The following is a 14781-nucleotide window of genomic DNA, read 5'->3' on the forward strand; positions in this document are numbered from 1 at the left end:
TGAGGCAGGTAAACCCCAGCTGGTATACTGCTTTTCCAGCTGATCATACTGCTCGCTTAGGGTTCTCAGCCTTTCCTGCTCCATCCTTCTTTTCCTCATTTCTGCTTCCTGTTTTCTCAGCTCCTGTGATAGCTGTTTCATTTTGCTCCCTGGGTCCACTCCCTCTTTGTTCCTCGAAAAGCAGAACATTCGGTCATATTGCAAGCCAACTCAGTCATCCTGATCCTCTAAAAGGTCCAAGATAACCGGCTCACCTTTGAGGGACGTCTTAGTTTCATACTTTAAGTTCTTCCCCACCCAGTATGTTTTACCACCCATAACATACATTCCCAACTGGTTATTGTCATTGCATAACGGATTGGCCCGAAAGTATGCTACAAACACTGACTCCATTTTTCCCCCGGTCCATACTGTTCGGTTACATTTATCACAGATCGGGACAGGTACCTGTTCAGTATTTCTTTTATGTACCTTGCGCTCTGACTGCCCGTCCTTAGGGGTCACCTTTTGTGTATACCACCTTGTTCTTCCTTTTAGCCTGCTATTCCCCTGCTGAATGCTGTTCCTGGGGCAGTGCCCCTTTATCTTACCCTTGCTGCAGTTCTTTGGGACTGGGGATGTCGGAGCCTCCGATTCCCCGTGTTCTTTCTGGGCAGTCTGTACGCAGTGCCCGCACCCGTTGCCGGGGCCTTGCACCTCTGTGCTGGGCAAGTTCCTCAAACGCGTACCGGTCTTGAGGCACATTACCAGATTCAGGTAGATCAGGACCCCCACGATTATTATTATTCCTCTGCCTCTGCCTGCGCCCACTGGGGTGCCACCAGTGGCGAGGTAAGCCATCTCCTCGGCAGCAAGAATAGTCTTCTGTGCTGTCATACCTGCACCGAGCTGCACACCTCCGTTTAAAGACACCCCACCTCGACAGTTTAACTGTGTCTGCACTGCAGCGTACTTTATTTAACCTTCAGCACTCGATAGCAAGAATTTGAGCCTTTGATTTCAATTTTTCCCTTATCCCGGTTTGGAACACACAAAACCAAATTTCAGAATCTACGTCGATTATCCCCAGTCTTGTGGCAAGCTCTAAGATACGGCTAGTCAGGCACAGTTCTTCTTCCAGGCACTTATCACACAAACCCCTTGGCCAATACCCCCTTCTACAGCGTATGACCCAAACCTCGTTACAGTAACTCACATTTGAAATGCACAAATGGGTAACATTCACAATCGAGCTTAGTGCACCTTATCGGCTCCCTACCAGTCATTTACTTGGTCGACGCAAAGTGAGCTTTAGGTCCCCAGGTGGAGAGGTGATTTTCCACTCTGCCGTCTCTTCCCGTGGCTCGACCTTCTTTACTCGGGATGCGTGGGTCCAACCCTTTTCTGCTGTTCGTATGGCTGTATCTGTGGTTAAGAGGACAAGAAAAGCGCCTTCCCAGTGAAGTGTTAATGGGACCTCTTCCCATGTTTTTATGAGCACCTTGTCCCCTGGTTGTATTCTGTGTATGGAGAAGCCTAAAGGGGTATTTTGTGTCAGGATTCCCTGTTTCCACAATTCCTGTAGATTTTTACTTATAGATATGAGGTGTGGTTGTATCTGTCCATCTTCTATCCTTGGATGCCCTACTGGCATACCATGTTCATATGGCATCCCATACAGCATTTCAAAAGGTGACAGCCCAGTCTCGGAGTGAGGCATGGTTCGAATATTTAATAAGGCTAAGGGGAGACACTTTAACCAAGACATTTTTGCTTCCAAAATTAATTTTGCCAGTTGAGCCTTTAATGTTTGGTTCATCCTTTCAACTTGTCCAGAGCTCTGGGGATGCCAAGGGGTGTGGTATTCCCGCCGGCTCCCTAGAGAGTCAGCTAGTTGTCTAACAATTTTTGAAGTGCGTGCCTTGATCCGAATCTATGCATTTTATTAACCCATATCGGGGAATGATTTCTTCCAGCAGAAATGTTGATACTGTTTGAGCCGTTGCCCGAGAGCTCGGGAGGGCTTCTACCCAGTGAGTTAGTTTGTCTACTATTACTAAGAAGAATTTGCATCTCCCCACCTTAGGCAGATCAGTAAAATCTACCTGAATCCTTTCAAAAGGTCTGTATGCCAGTGGGCGGCTTCCCAGTGCCACCTTTCGGGTCCTTGCCTGATTAATCCTTTGACAAACCATACATCCCTGTACCTCTTGTTTGGCTAATTCATAAATCCCTTTGCACCCAAAAAATCTCAGGAATTGCTCTGCCAGGGCCTGAGCACCCCAGTGTGTTTGTTGATGCGATCTCCTCAGGATCTTTCTGGTGTAGTCCTTAGACAATAACTCCCTTCCGTTTGGCAATTTCCACTTACCTCCTTCTAGCCGGCCTCCTATCTTCTCGTACCCCTTGATTTCCTTCGGGGAGGGGTGGGGAGGATACTCCTGAACCTCCCCTTCCTCAATTCCCGGGGTACTTGCCTCCATCAAAGCCGTGCTTTTGGCCTCTTTGTCTGCAAAATTGTTCCCTCTGGTGCGGAAGCGCATTCCCGTTTGGTGCCCCTTTACATGGACTACAGCAATTGCCTCTGGCCCCCTTATAGCCTTTAAGATCCGTCTGATTATTTCCTCATGCACCAGCCCTTTTCCCCAGGTATTGAGCAGCCCCCTTTCCTCCCAATTCCTCCAAAACGTGTGTACCACCCCAAATGCATATTTTGAATCTGTACAAATTGTTCCTTTTCTCCCTTCTAATTTCCACAAGGCCCTCAATACCGCATATAACACACAAGCCTGTGCTGACCACCCAGCATTCAGGGGCCCAGATTCCACCACGTCCCCGGTCCTTCTATCCACCACCGCATAACCCAACTTCCTTTTCCTGACTATGACCCTTGCAGACCCATCCACAAACCATTTCTCACCTTCTTCCAATTCTTCCTCTTCCAAGTCTGGTCTTATTTTAGTTTGTAGTTCCACCACTTCGGCACAGTCGTGGAAAGGCACTCCTGCTGCCTCCCCAAATAGGAATTGTGAGGGGTCTTGGGCCGAGGTAGTCCACAACTCCAAATCCTGGGAGTGGATTAATACAGTATTCTAGGAGCCTGGCATCAGTCAGCCATGTATCAGCCTTTTGCTGCAGAATGCTCCGTATACTATGTGGGGTGTCAACTACCAGTGCTGCCCTGAAGGTTACCGTCTTAGCTTCTTCTACTAATATTGCTACTACTACAACTGCTTGTAAGCAGGTGGACCACCCTCTACGTACAGGGTCTAGAAGCTTTGATACGTATCCCACTGGCTTCCTGGCCCCTGCCCAGTCCTGGGTTAGAACCCCATGGGCAGTGTGATTGCTGACGTCCACAAACAGTTGAAAAGGTTTCCTTACATCAGGAAGGCTCAACACCGGGGCAGCCACAAGAGTGTCCTTTATTTCCTTAAAACCTTCCTCATCCTGCTTTGGCCACTTGAGCTTATCCATGGTAAGCTTTTCGTAAAGAAACCTTACCTTCTCGCTGTATCCCTCGATCCATTGCCGGCAGTATCCTAGAAGCCCCAGCAGCTGCCTGACCTCCCTCTTTGTCTGGGGAGGGGGTAAGGTGATAATACCAGTTATCCTGTCCGGACCCAGCTTCTTTTTACCCTTTGTTAACCAGTGTCCTAGGTACTTGACCTCGGGCTCTGTGAACTGTAATTTGGATTTTGAGACCTTCAACCCTTTCTCCCCCAGAAAGTTTAATAGTGCTATTGTACCTGCCTGTACCTTCTCCTCCCTGGGTCCGGCTACCAACAGATCATCCACCTATTGTAATAACTTGGTCCCTTTGACTGGCACAAACTCACTTAAGAGTTTCTCAAGGGCTTGCCCAAATAGGTTGGGCGAATCTACAAAGCCCTGAGGCAAGGATGTCCACCTTAATTGTTGCTTTCTATTTGTGTCCGGGTTCTCCCATTGAAATGCGAAATAGTCCTGACTTTCCCAGGCTAGCGGACAAGTCCCAAAGGCATCCTTTAAATCTATTGCACTGTATCAGGTATCTGCCGGGGATACGTTATTCAGTAGTGCGGACGGGTTCGAGACGGTAGGAAACAAGGTTTTTGTCCTTTGATTTACCGCCCGCAAATCTTGCACCAGCCTACAACTACCATCCACCTTTTGTACTGCCAGGATAGGAGTATTATGTCTTGACATACACAGCTCTAATGTGCCCTTCTTGATTAGATCCTCTATTACAGGTTTCAGTCCCCTCCTACCTTCCATGGGAATTGGGTACTCTTTGATCCTGATCGGATCCTCTGGCCTCTCAATCTCAATGTGAATAGGCTCCATATTTAACCTCCCCGCCTCTCCCTGTGTGTGCCACACTTTAGGGTTTATTTTATTCTCATCCTCCACGGTCAGTTTGTATAAAGTTACCGTTAGCTGGGAGTCCTGTGCTATCAGGCTTAGCCCCGGGACTACCATTAAATCCCTCCCCAGCAAGTTATAATCTGCTTCTTCTACCAGCAGTAAGTTCCCCAGGCAAAACTTATTTTCCAATTCCATTTCCACATTTTTCAAAACCGGTACCTTAAATGGTTCTCCTTTGGCCCCGATGACCACCATTGAGTCCTTACTTTTAGTACATCCCGGTGGCAGTCGCTGAACTGTGGTTCTTTCTGCGCCTGAATCCGCCAAAAATACCAATTCTTGTTTCTGGGGTCCAATTTTTAACTTGTATCAAGGGCTCTCCAGGTGTTCTGGACCCCAAATTATAGAGCCCCTGACACCGCTAATCCTCCTGAAAAATTTGTTCATCCTTTATTCTTTTCTTGCACTCCCTCTTGAAGTGCCCTCTCTGTTTACAGTGAAAGCACTCAGGGCCACTTACCTGTTTGTTTGTGCCCTTCTTTTGAGGGGGGTTCAGCTTGCCCCGGGGCCGTTGCGTTGGTGCCGGCTTTCCGGGATTCTGAAGCCGCTCCTGTTTTTGCGCTTCCCGTACCGCCGCCACCAACACCCTTGCTTGAGCCTTTTGTTTTTCGTCGTCCCGCCTCATGTAAACCTTCTGTGCCTCCCTTAGCAATTCTTGGAGGCTTTTCTCTTGCCATATCTCTATTCTTTCTAGCTTTTTCCACATGTCCTCCCACGTTTTAGCAATAAATTGTGTTTTTAACAAAATAGCCCCAAGCAGAAAATTAGGGTCAGTGCCTGAATACATCTGGAGACTTTTTCTTAACCGTTCCAGCCATTTGGTAGGTGTTTCAACCCTCCCCTGGCATTCCCCCAATGCTTTACTGATGTTCTGCCCCTTTGGTACCGCCCCCTCAATTCCCTGTGTTACCATGTTCCTCAGCCCTATCATTTTGAGCCGATCCTCCTCCGACTGGGCATTCCATGATGGCCTCTGTTCAGGCCACCTCTCGGCCCCGCTCCCCCCGCCCGGGGATTCCTGTGTTCCCAATCCGTTATTGCAGCCTGCCGTATCATGTCCCCTTCCTCGGTGTCGAACAACGACCTCAGAATGGTGCAGATAGCATCATATGAATAGATACTGTTCCCCAAAAACTCATCCAGCCTCTCCGCTACCCCCAGAGGGTCATCCATTAATTTCCCCGTTTCCCTTCTGAAGGCTCTTACGTCTCCCATATTGATAGGCACATTTACATGCCCAATGTCTCCGGGAGCGGTTGGTACTTCCCTTAGGGGTAGAGACCGGGTCTGTCCCCTTCCCCCTCACTATCGCCATGGTTCTCCCTCTGCGTCTTGCGACGCGTCCTGCTGGCTGGAGGAGAGGCAGTTTCGCCGGCAGGGAGTGTGTGCCCGGGGCCGTCCGCCTGCTGTGGCACAGGCGGGGGCTGAGAGGGACCCGGCGGGTCCGGCACCGCCAGAGCTGGGGGCTGTATATTACACGGCGGTGCCTGTGCCTGTGCGGGTTGAGGCGGGTGATCCACTGGAGCGGGCACTGGGGGCTGGACCTGGTTTAGGTATGGGGGTGGAAGGTTGTCCAAGGGCTCCCAGGTCTCACCCTGATCTATGTTAACACCCTGAGTTCGGACCGGGAATAGCCTGACACCAGCATATTCCCACAATCTGGCATAGTCCAGCTCCTCCCCTTCTGGCCCGCTTTCTTCATATATACCATCGTATAAGGCCTGACACATTCTTGTATCAAATGTGCCAAACATGGGCCAAAACTGCTATTTCCCAATTTCCATGTTCCCCCATACCTCCACACAGTAATGTATCATCTTTTCCTTAGATTTCCTCCGTCTCTGGGGGCAGTGCTCCCAATGCTCCAAAATCCACCCCAATGGGCTTCCCCTTGGGATTTCTGGCAAACAGTCCTGCTGCCCTTTACCAGGTATCCCCTGGGATTTTCCCTGAATTTTACTCTTTTTCTGCCCCATACCTCAACAAGCCTGCTTACCTCAATTCCTTTACCAAAGTCCTTGAATCCGTCCTGGATGATACTGAGGTTTTAGCCTGTCCCGATTGAATGTTACCAGCCTATCACTCACAGCAAACCGCTCTGTGGACCAGCAACTGGTGGTGAGCTCTCTTACCTTTTCCCCGGACTTCCAAAGTCCTGGACCAAAGAGGTTTACTGTTGTAGATGTCGGCGAACCCAGTGGGAAGAACGATGATGTCCAACTCCACCTCAGAAGGCCGAACGATTTCTCCACCATAACTATGCTACAACACACCAATATGCTATATAAAAGAGGATACCAAACACTACATGCCACTTTCTCTGACCATCATATCTAACTCCTCACAATTCGTGACCCTGTTCTCCAGAGCCCAGACACAGGTGGATCCAATTGGCTGTCAGGCCCAAACAATCCACCATGATCCAACCAAGCGCTCACTCTGGGTAAACAATTCTCCAAACACATTCCACAAGAGAAAAACAAGGAGCAGAAATAGAAATTGTTTTCTCTTTCATTTCTCTCTGTGCACCTCAATAAAAAATCCTGAGAGAGAGAGAAATGTGCTTGCCACAGTTTACCAGTTCTCAAACACCCGAGAACATACCCTCCCTCATCAATCTGCCTGTGATCGAACCCCTGAACTCCCTGAGTTGCACGCTTTACGCGTAAAATGAGATTTCCCCATTCCGTTTGCTTCCCCCGCAACCGACCACTTTCCTCGTGGAAGAGTGGAACTGCGATCGTCTTGGGGCCTCTCTCACCCCGTGACAATGTCACATCTCACACACATGCTCGATCACCCCTCACTCAACCATGCGATACTTACGGTCCTTTTTCCCGCGTGGATTCTTCATGCATGTAGATTTTTATGAGTGAAAAAAATTAACCGCGGCCTCGGAGATTCTGCTCCGAGTTCCCAAGAGCTCTGGGCCCGTTTTATCCCCCTTTTTTGATAGTGGCTCTGGCTCCGAATTCAAAATCTGTTTGGTTCTACGGGACTCCCCAGTGCCCTCCAGCCGTTGAAATTGGCAGGGCGCCGCCTAGACAAAAAAGGGTTTCCCCAGACCCCCAAATCAGATCACATCAAGGCTCACCAAGATTGTTATAAATGAATGCTCCAATTTATTAATTTAAAAAAATGTATTTATTGGACCAAATAAAAATTTAGAGAATAACAATGAAAAGCCACTATCCAAAAAAAGGCAGTGCTCTGAACCCGGGTATCAGCACTTCGGTGAGACACAGGTTTGACCGCTACAGCAGAGGGTCCCCTATGCTTCACGCCGACTGTCCTGCCCGAGCAATTTTTATATGGTTTTTCTTGCCCGAGGCAGAGTCCCTTTTCTTCCTTTTTGGACTGCACATATTCAGGTGGAGTTCTTTCTCTGTGGCAAGTTGAACAAAACACGTCCGGAGAGTGATGAGCACCCATGATCGCGTTCCCAGAATTCGGCATTGAGACGTATCTCCCCGATGGCTCCGGCTATCTCAATCTCAGATATTTATCGCGTATTCTTCCTCCGGGTGTTCCTCAGACCGCCTTGATGGACGATCCATCTCCTGGCTGGCCAAGTTCATTTGATTGTAAATTAAGTTCTCCCTCCCTTGTCCAGGTGGTTTTGACATTGTGTTGCAATCCCTGTCACTGGCATGTGCATTTTAAAACTTCTTATAAGAGTATATCTTAACAGTACATGACAATAAAATATACAACAATCTTCTTTGCACAGATTATCATATACATCTAGAACATCCTCATCTTTCCAAAATTCCTGTGCCTATTTAAGTCCAGCCTGGGATGGTGCCCCCATTTTTAGTTCAGTTCTGTAGCGATTTATCCCCAGCAATCCTGCTGACCACATCCATTTCAATGCTGCAAAAACCTAACTCTGGGCTGCAGTATGTGAATCACGCTCTGGTGTGTGAGGTGGCAGAGCAGCAGAGGAGGCATTCTTCAGAAGGGACATTTGGTAGATTAGTGAAGTGACTGTCAGAACCCGGGCTCGTTCTTAGAACGCCTGCGCCACACCAGGAGTGCGGAACTGCCTCGGCAGGGGGATTTACCAGAGGCAGAACCTTTAGAGCCACTTGCTGGAAGGTGCCAGAAACAAGCCACAACAGGGACCAGGCAGAGGAGAGAGGAGGCAGCTCTCCGTCTTGAGGTTCCACAAGAAAGGGTTTATTTCAGGTGAAAAGAACAGAAACAAAGAGCCCCGGGCACTCCTGTGCAAGATACAAGTCAGGGGGCGCATACAAACAGCTAACCAACAGGGAATCCTCAAAGGAGGAGTGGGGGGATTACACCAAGTGTCTGGAGCCAGTTGGGGTAGGAGGGTGGAGAGGATGGGCCACATGGGCCAGTGGGGCTTCGAGGAATAGGGGAATTCCAAAGGGGTGTTGCAATCAGGGATTGGCCCCATGTGAAAGTGGCAGGGAAGGTTCGGGGACCAAGGGACTGGGTTGCTATGACAGGCAGGGAAAGAGCTGAACAAGAGGCGGGGAATGGCATGAGGGTCAGCTTTGAGGGAGGGTAAAACCCGGGGGTAAGCAAACTCAGGGTGAAAATTGGGGTACAACAGAACGAACCACCTAACAAGGAAACAATAAAATAAATTTGTACCGTAACAATCAAGAGCGTCTCCAGGCACACAGTCTGACCAGCAATGTCAGCAGGCAAAATAAAGGTTTTGCTGAGCAATGGCCCTTGGATGAAGCAAAACATTTACAATCAGAGCAGTCCATTTGTACAGATGGGGGTACACTCTGGGGGTACAGCCAATGCCATGAGGTCACAGCAGGCTCTGGGGTCACAGCAGGCTGAGGTCACAGCAGTCTCTGAGGTCACAGAGGTGCCAGAGCCCCGTGGCTGCACAGCACCACAAGGACCGAGCAGTCAGCCCTTGAGCACAACTGTTGCAGCAGCAGCGGCAGTGGCAGCAGTGGTGCTGACATTGGGACAGCGGTGTCAGGACAGCGGTGGCAGCAAGAGCTGCGGGACTGGCAGAGGGCGAGGCACCATGGCCCTTGCTCTACGCCTCTTCCTCCTGCTTCTCCTGGCCGTGGCCCTGCCTGCCAGGGCTGCCCAGGCTGCTCCGTTGCAAGCGCGGGGAGCAGGTGAGCCGGCAGCCTGGCTCCCCTTTCCCGGGAGAGCGCTCCCTGCTTGCCGGGAAGCGCTGGGGGATGGTTTTCCCCTGGGCTTTAGGGAGGGTTTCCGCTGTGGGAGGGAGAGAGTCCCAATGGGCCCTGGGCTGCTCCACCCTCCCTGCCAGGGATGTTGCACAGGGCCTGCAAGGAGGATGGAGAGTGACCAGGAGCCAGCACAGAGCTCCCCAGGCCCCTGTGCAGCTTTGGCCGTGTCCTTTCACATCTGGCTGCCACGGCCTTACCCAACTGCCTTGCAGTGCCCCGCTCCCAAAGACAGAAGGGGATCCCAGTACACCATGGAAATGGTTCTGATCTGTGCTCCCTTCTAGACTGGGATCATGACTTGGATTATTTGGAAGTCCTGATGAATGACGGCTTGAAGTTCTTGGAGGATGTTGGAGGCAAGTTTTCAGTGTGCCTTTCCTGAGAGAATAACCTGAGTCAATGTGACAAGAGCTCACTCATGAGCCATTTCCCTTAACATCATCTTAAGTTTGAAGGAAACTGGAAGCCTTGCCCTGCTCCCTTCTGGAGCCCAGAGCGATCCCACACGATCGCTGTCAGTGGGAGGAAGGAGCATTTGGCTGTCCATCTTCCTCCCATGTGCAATGCCAGTGTGTCCTTCCGTGTGCTCTGTGCAGCCACGGAGGAGAGCAGAGAGGGAAGGGGCCGGGCTCAGGGCTGCGCCCCCGGGCTGAGCCTTGGGTGCAGCCTGAGGATCTCCTACAGCGCCACGGGAGCTGTTCTGTCCTGCCTTTCTTTGCAGCTGAACCTGTTGCTGAAGGTGATGCAGCTTCCCAACCCATACCCAGTACTGACCCTCTGGGAGATGCTGAGGGTAGGTCAAGGCCTTTCCCCCTGGGAGAGCTGCCAGCTCAGAGCCCAAAGCTCGGCCAGGGGGGCATTGCTGCAGGTGCCAGGACAGAACCATGCACGTGTGTGCCCTCGCCCTGCACCATCCCCTCAGCGCTTCTGCGGCTCAGTGCTGCTCGTGCAGATCTGCAGAGATGACAGAAGCTCCTGTGGCTGTTGAGTTACAGGTGTGTCGGCAGAGAGGACTTTCCCAGGACCTTTGGTGGAAGTTGCACACAAGCCCAGCTCCCATCACAAGGGTGAGTGGTGTGTCCCTGCTGACCCCACAGGCTGTGCACTGGTTTTGTGGCATCCAGTCCTGGGAAATGGAACTACTTTCTGTTAAGGTCCTCCGAGAGGGAAGAACAAACCTAGAGGAGAGAAGGAATCGCTTGAGTCAAACAACATCCTGAAACAAATAGTGGAGAAACTGCACAAAGAGCATGGTGAGAGCATTTCCCTCAGCCTTCCCCTGGGACTCAGCAGCTGGGGGCGTTCCTTCCACATCTGGACACGCCGTGCCTGGCACAGCGGGAAGGGATCCATGGCAGCCTGGCTGCCCCGCTGCTGCTTTCACGGCCTGCAGGGCTGTTTCCCAGCCTGGCCTGGCTGCAGCTTCTCCCCAGCCGCTGCAGGAAGGCATTTGGCAGCAGCTGACAGGGAGCCCAAACTGCACCGTGGGCCGTGCACACCCTGAGATCCCCTGCAATTTCCCAGTCTTTGGGTAGATCAGGTTTAGGGGCTGTTTGGAGAAGGGACCAGCATCCGACTGTCCCAAAATCCTGAGTGTTTTCCGATCCTTACCCATGCCTTTCACAAGTATCGCCTCCTGAAGCTGTCACTTTCCCCATTCCCAAAAGGGAATGTTTCCATCTGATCCAGCTGTCTCTTTTCCATTCTCCAGAGATGAAAGGAGAGGCTGTGCAGAAGGAAGCATTTCCCAGAGGAAGCAGTGATTCTGTGCCAGCCTCTGCTGCAGGAAGGGAGGCGATGCCAGGCACAGTCACTGGAGGTAATTGCTGTGCCTCTGGGCCTGAGCCCTGCTGAGGCTTGAGCTGCCCTCTCTGCTGCTTGGCAGTGCGGGCACAGCCCAGACAAGATCGGCACAGCCAAGAGGAATTATCCTGAGCAGGCTCAGGGCACTCGGGTACTGAGCAGTCCTGCTGGGGTCCCTCTGTGGGAGACACATCCCGAAACCTGGGAGAGACTGCACAGGGTGACCATGGTGGGGAAAGGGCAGAGGGCGAGAGCAAGGCTCCAGTGTGTCCTGAGAGGGACTGGCTATGGGCCCGTGGGCTGGGGGAGGTGTCCTAGCAGAAGGAGGGCAGGAGGGACAGAGGGAGGGAGGGAGGGAGGGAGGGAGGGAGGGAGGGAGGGAGGGAGGGAGGGAGGGAGGGAGGGAGGGAGGGAGGGAGGGAGGGAGGGAGGGAGGGAGGGAGGGAGGGAGGGAGGGAGGGAGGGAGGGAGGGAGGGAGGGAGGGACAGTTGTGGCACTGCCTGCTGCAGTCTTCCCCTGGCCTTTAGGGAGGATTTCCTCTGCATGGGAGTGAGAGACTCCCATTGGGCCGTGGGCTGCTCCAGCTGCCCCTCCAGGGATGTTGCACAGGGCAGGGAAAGAGTGTGGAGAGTGACCAGGAGCCAGCCCAGAGTTCCCCAGGCCCCTGTGCAGCTTTGGCCATGTCCATTGACATCTGGCTGCCACGGCCTTACCCAACTGCCTTGCAGTGCCCATTTCTCAGAGGCAGAAGGGGATGCCAGCACACCCTGAAAAATGTTCTCATCTGTGCTCCGTTCTAGATGAGATTGATGAGAAGGCTTCTCCATTAGCATGGCTGAATGAAGTTCTGAAGCCCTTGGAGCCTCCTGCAGGTATGTTCCCACTGTCCCACTAAGGAATAATTGCTGACAGCCTGCCAGGACAGGTGACAGAAGCTTCTCTGGCTGTTCAATTACAGCTGTGTCTGCAGGGAGGAATTTTCCTGCCCCTTTGCTGATTGCTCCACGCAAGCCTGGCTCCCTTCGCAGGGGTGAGTAGTGTGTCCCTGCTGACCCCACAGGCTGTGCGCTGGTTTTGTGGCATCCAGTCCTGAGAAATGGAACTACTTTCTGTTAAGGTCCTCTGAGAGGGAAGAACAAACCTAGAGGAGAGAAGGAATCACTTGAGTCAAACAACATCCTGAAACAAATAGTGGAGAAACTGCACAAAGAGCATGGTGAGAGCATTTCCCTCAGCCTTCCCCTGGGACTCAGCAGCTGGGGGCTTTCCCTGCACATCTGAACATGCTGTGCGCGGAACAGTGGGAAGGAACCCATGGCAGCCTTGCGGCCCCACTGTTGCTTTCACACCTTGCAGGGCTGTTTCCCAGTCCCCAGCCTCTGCATTTGGCACCAGCTGACAGGGTGGCCAAACTGCATCACGGGCCATGCACATTTTGGGATCCCCTGCAATTTCCCAGTGTCTGAGCAGATCAGGAGGCGCAGCTGATTGCAAGGGTGTGCTACTGACAAGGGAGTGCTCTGGCCCAGTGACAAGAGCTTGGGACATTTCCTGATCCATATCAATGTCTTTGACAAGCCTTGCCTCCTGAAGATGCCCCATCCCCAATGGGGAACAGCCCCCCTGATCCAGCTGTGCCTCTTCCTTTCTCCAGAGATGGAAGGAGAGGCTGTGCTAAAGGCTGAGTTTCCCGGAGGAACCAGTAGCTCATTGGCAGCCTCCGCTGCAGGAAGGGAGGCGATGCCAGGCACAGTCACTGCAGGTAACTGCTGTGTCTCTGGGCCTGAGCCCTGCTGAGGCTTGAGCTGCCCTCTCTGCTGCTTGGCAGTGCAGGCACAGCCCAGACAAGAGCGGCACAGCCCAGGGGAATTATCCTGAGCAGGCTCAGGGCACTCGGGTACTGAGCAGTCCTGTTGGGGTCCCTCTGTGGGAGACACATCCCAAAACCTGGGAGAGACTGCACAGGGTGACCATGGTGGGGAAAGGGCAGAGGGCAGGAGCAAGGCTCCAGTGTGTCCTGTGAGGACCTGGCTACGTCCCCGGGGCTCTGGGAAGTGTCCCAGCAGAAGGAGAGCAGGAGGGACAGAGGGAGGGAGGGACAGTTGTTGCACTGCCTGCCGCAGTCTACCCTTGGCCTTCAGGGAGGATTTCCTCTGTGGGAGGAAGAACGCCCCCAGCACCCTGGGCTGCTCCTGCTCCCCCTCCAGGGATGTTGCCAGGGCAGGGAAAGAGTGTGGAGAGTGACCAGGAGCCAGCCCAGAGCTCCCCAGGCCCCTGTGCAGCTTTGGCCATGTCCATTGACATCTGGCTGCCACGGCCTTACCCAACTGCCTTGCAGTGCCCATTTCTCAGAGGCAGAAGGGGATGCCAGCACACCCTGAAAAATGTTCTCATCTGTGCTCCGTTCTAGATGAGGTTGATGGGAAGGCTCCTCCATTAGCTTGGCTGAATGAAGTTCTGAAGCCCTTGGAGCCTCCTGCAGGTATGTTCCCACTGTCCCACCAAGGAATAATTGCTGACAGCCTGCCAGGACAGGTGACAGAAGCTTCTCTGGCTGTTCAATTACAGCTGTGTCTGCAGGGAGGAATTTTCCTGCCCCTTTGCTGATTGCTCCACGCAAGCCTGGCTCCCTTCGCAGGGGTGAGTAGTGTGTCCCAGCTGACCCCACAGGCTGTGCACTGGTTTTGTGGCATCCAGTCCTGAGAAATGGAACTACTTTCTGTTAAGGTCCTCTGAGAGGGAAGAACAAACCTAGAGGAGAGAAGGAATCACTTGAGTCAAACAACATCCTGAAACAAATAGTGGAGAAACTGCACAAAGAGCATGGTGAGAGCATTTCCCTCAGCCTTCCCCTGGGACTCAGCAGCTGGGGGCTTTCCCTGCACATCTGAACATGCTGTGCGCGGAACAGTGGGAAGGAACCCATGGCAGCCTTGCGGCCCCACTGTTGCTTTCACACCTTGCAGGGCTGTTTCCCAGTCCCCAGCCTCTGCATTTGGCACCAGCTGACAGGGTGGCCAAACTGCATCACGGGCCATGCACATTTTGGGATCCCCTGCAATTTCCCAGTGTCTGAGCAGATCAGGAGGCGCAGCTGATTGCAAGGGTGTGCTACTGACAAGGGAGTGCTCTGGCCCAGTGACAAGAGCTTGGGACATTTCCTGATCCATATCAATGTCTTTGACAAGCCTTGCCTCCTGAAGATGCCCCATCCCCAATGGGGAACAGCCCCCCTGATCCAGCTGTGCCTCTTCCTTTCTCCAGAGATGGAAGGAGAGGCTGTGCTAAAGGCTGAGTTTCCCGGAGGAACCAGTAGCTCATTGGCAGCCTCCGCTGCAGGAAGGGAGGCGATGCCAGGCACAGTCACTGGAGGTAATTGCTGTGTCTCTGGGCCTGAGCCCT

This window comes from Vidua macroura, chromosome 13, assembly GCF_024509145.1.
Source record: "Vidua macroura isolate BioBank_ID:100142 chromosome 13, ASM2450914v1, whole genome shotgun sequence".
In the NCBI taxonomy this organism is placed as follows: domain Eukaryota; kingdom Metazoa; phylum Chordata; class Aves; order Passeriformes; family Viduidae; genus Vidua; species Vidua macroura.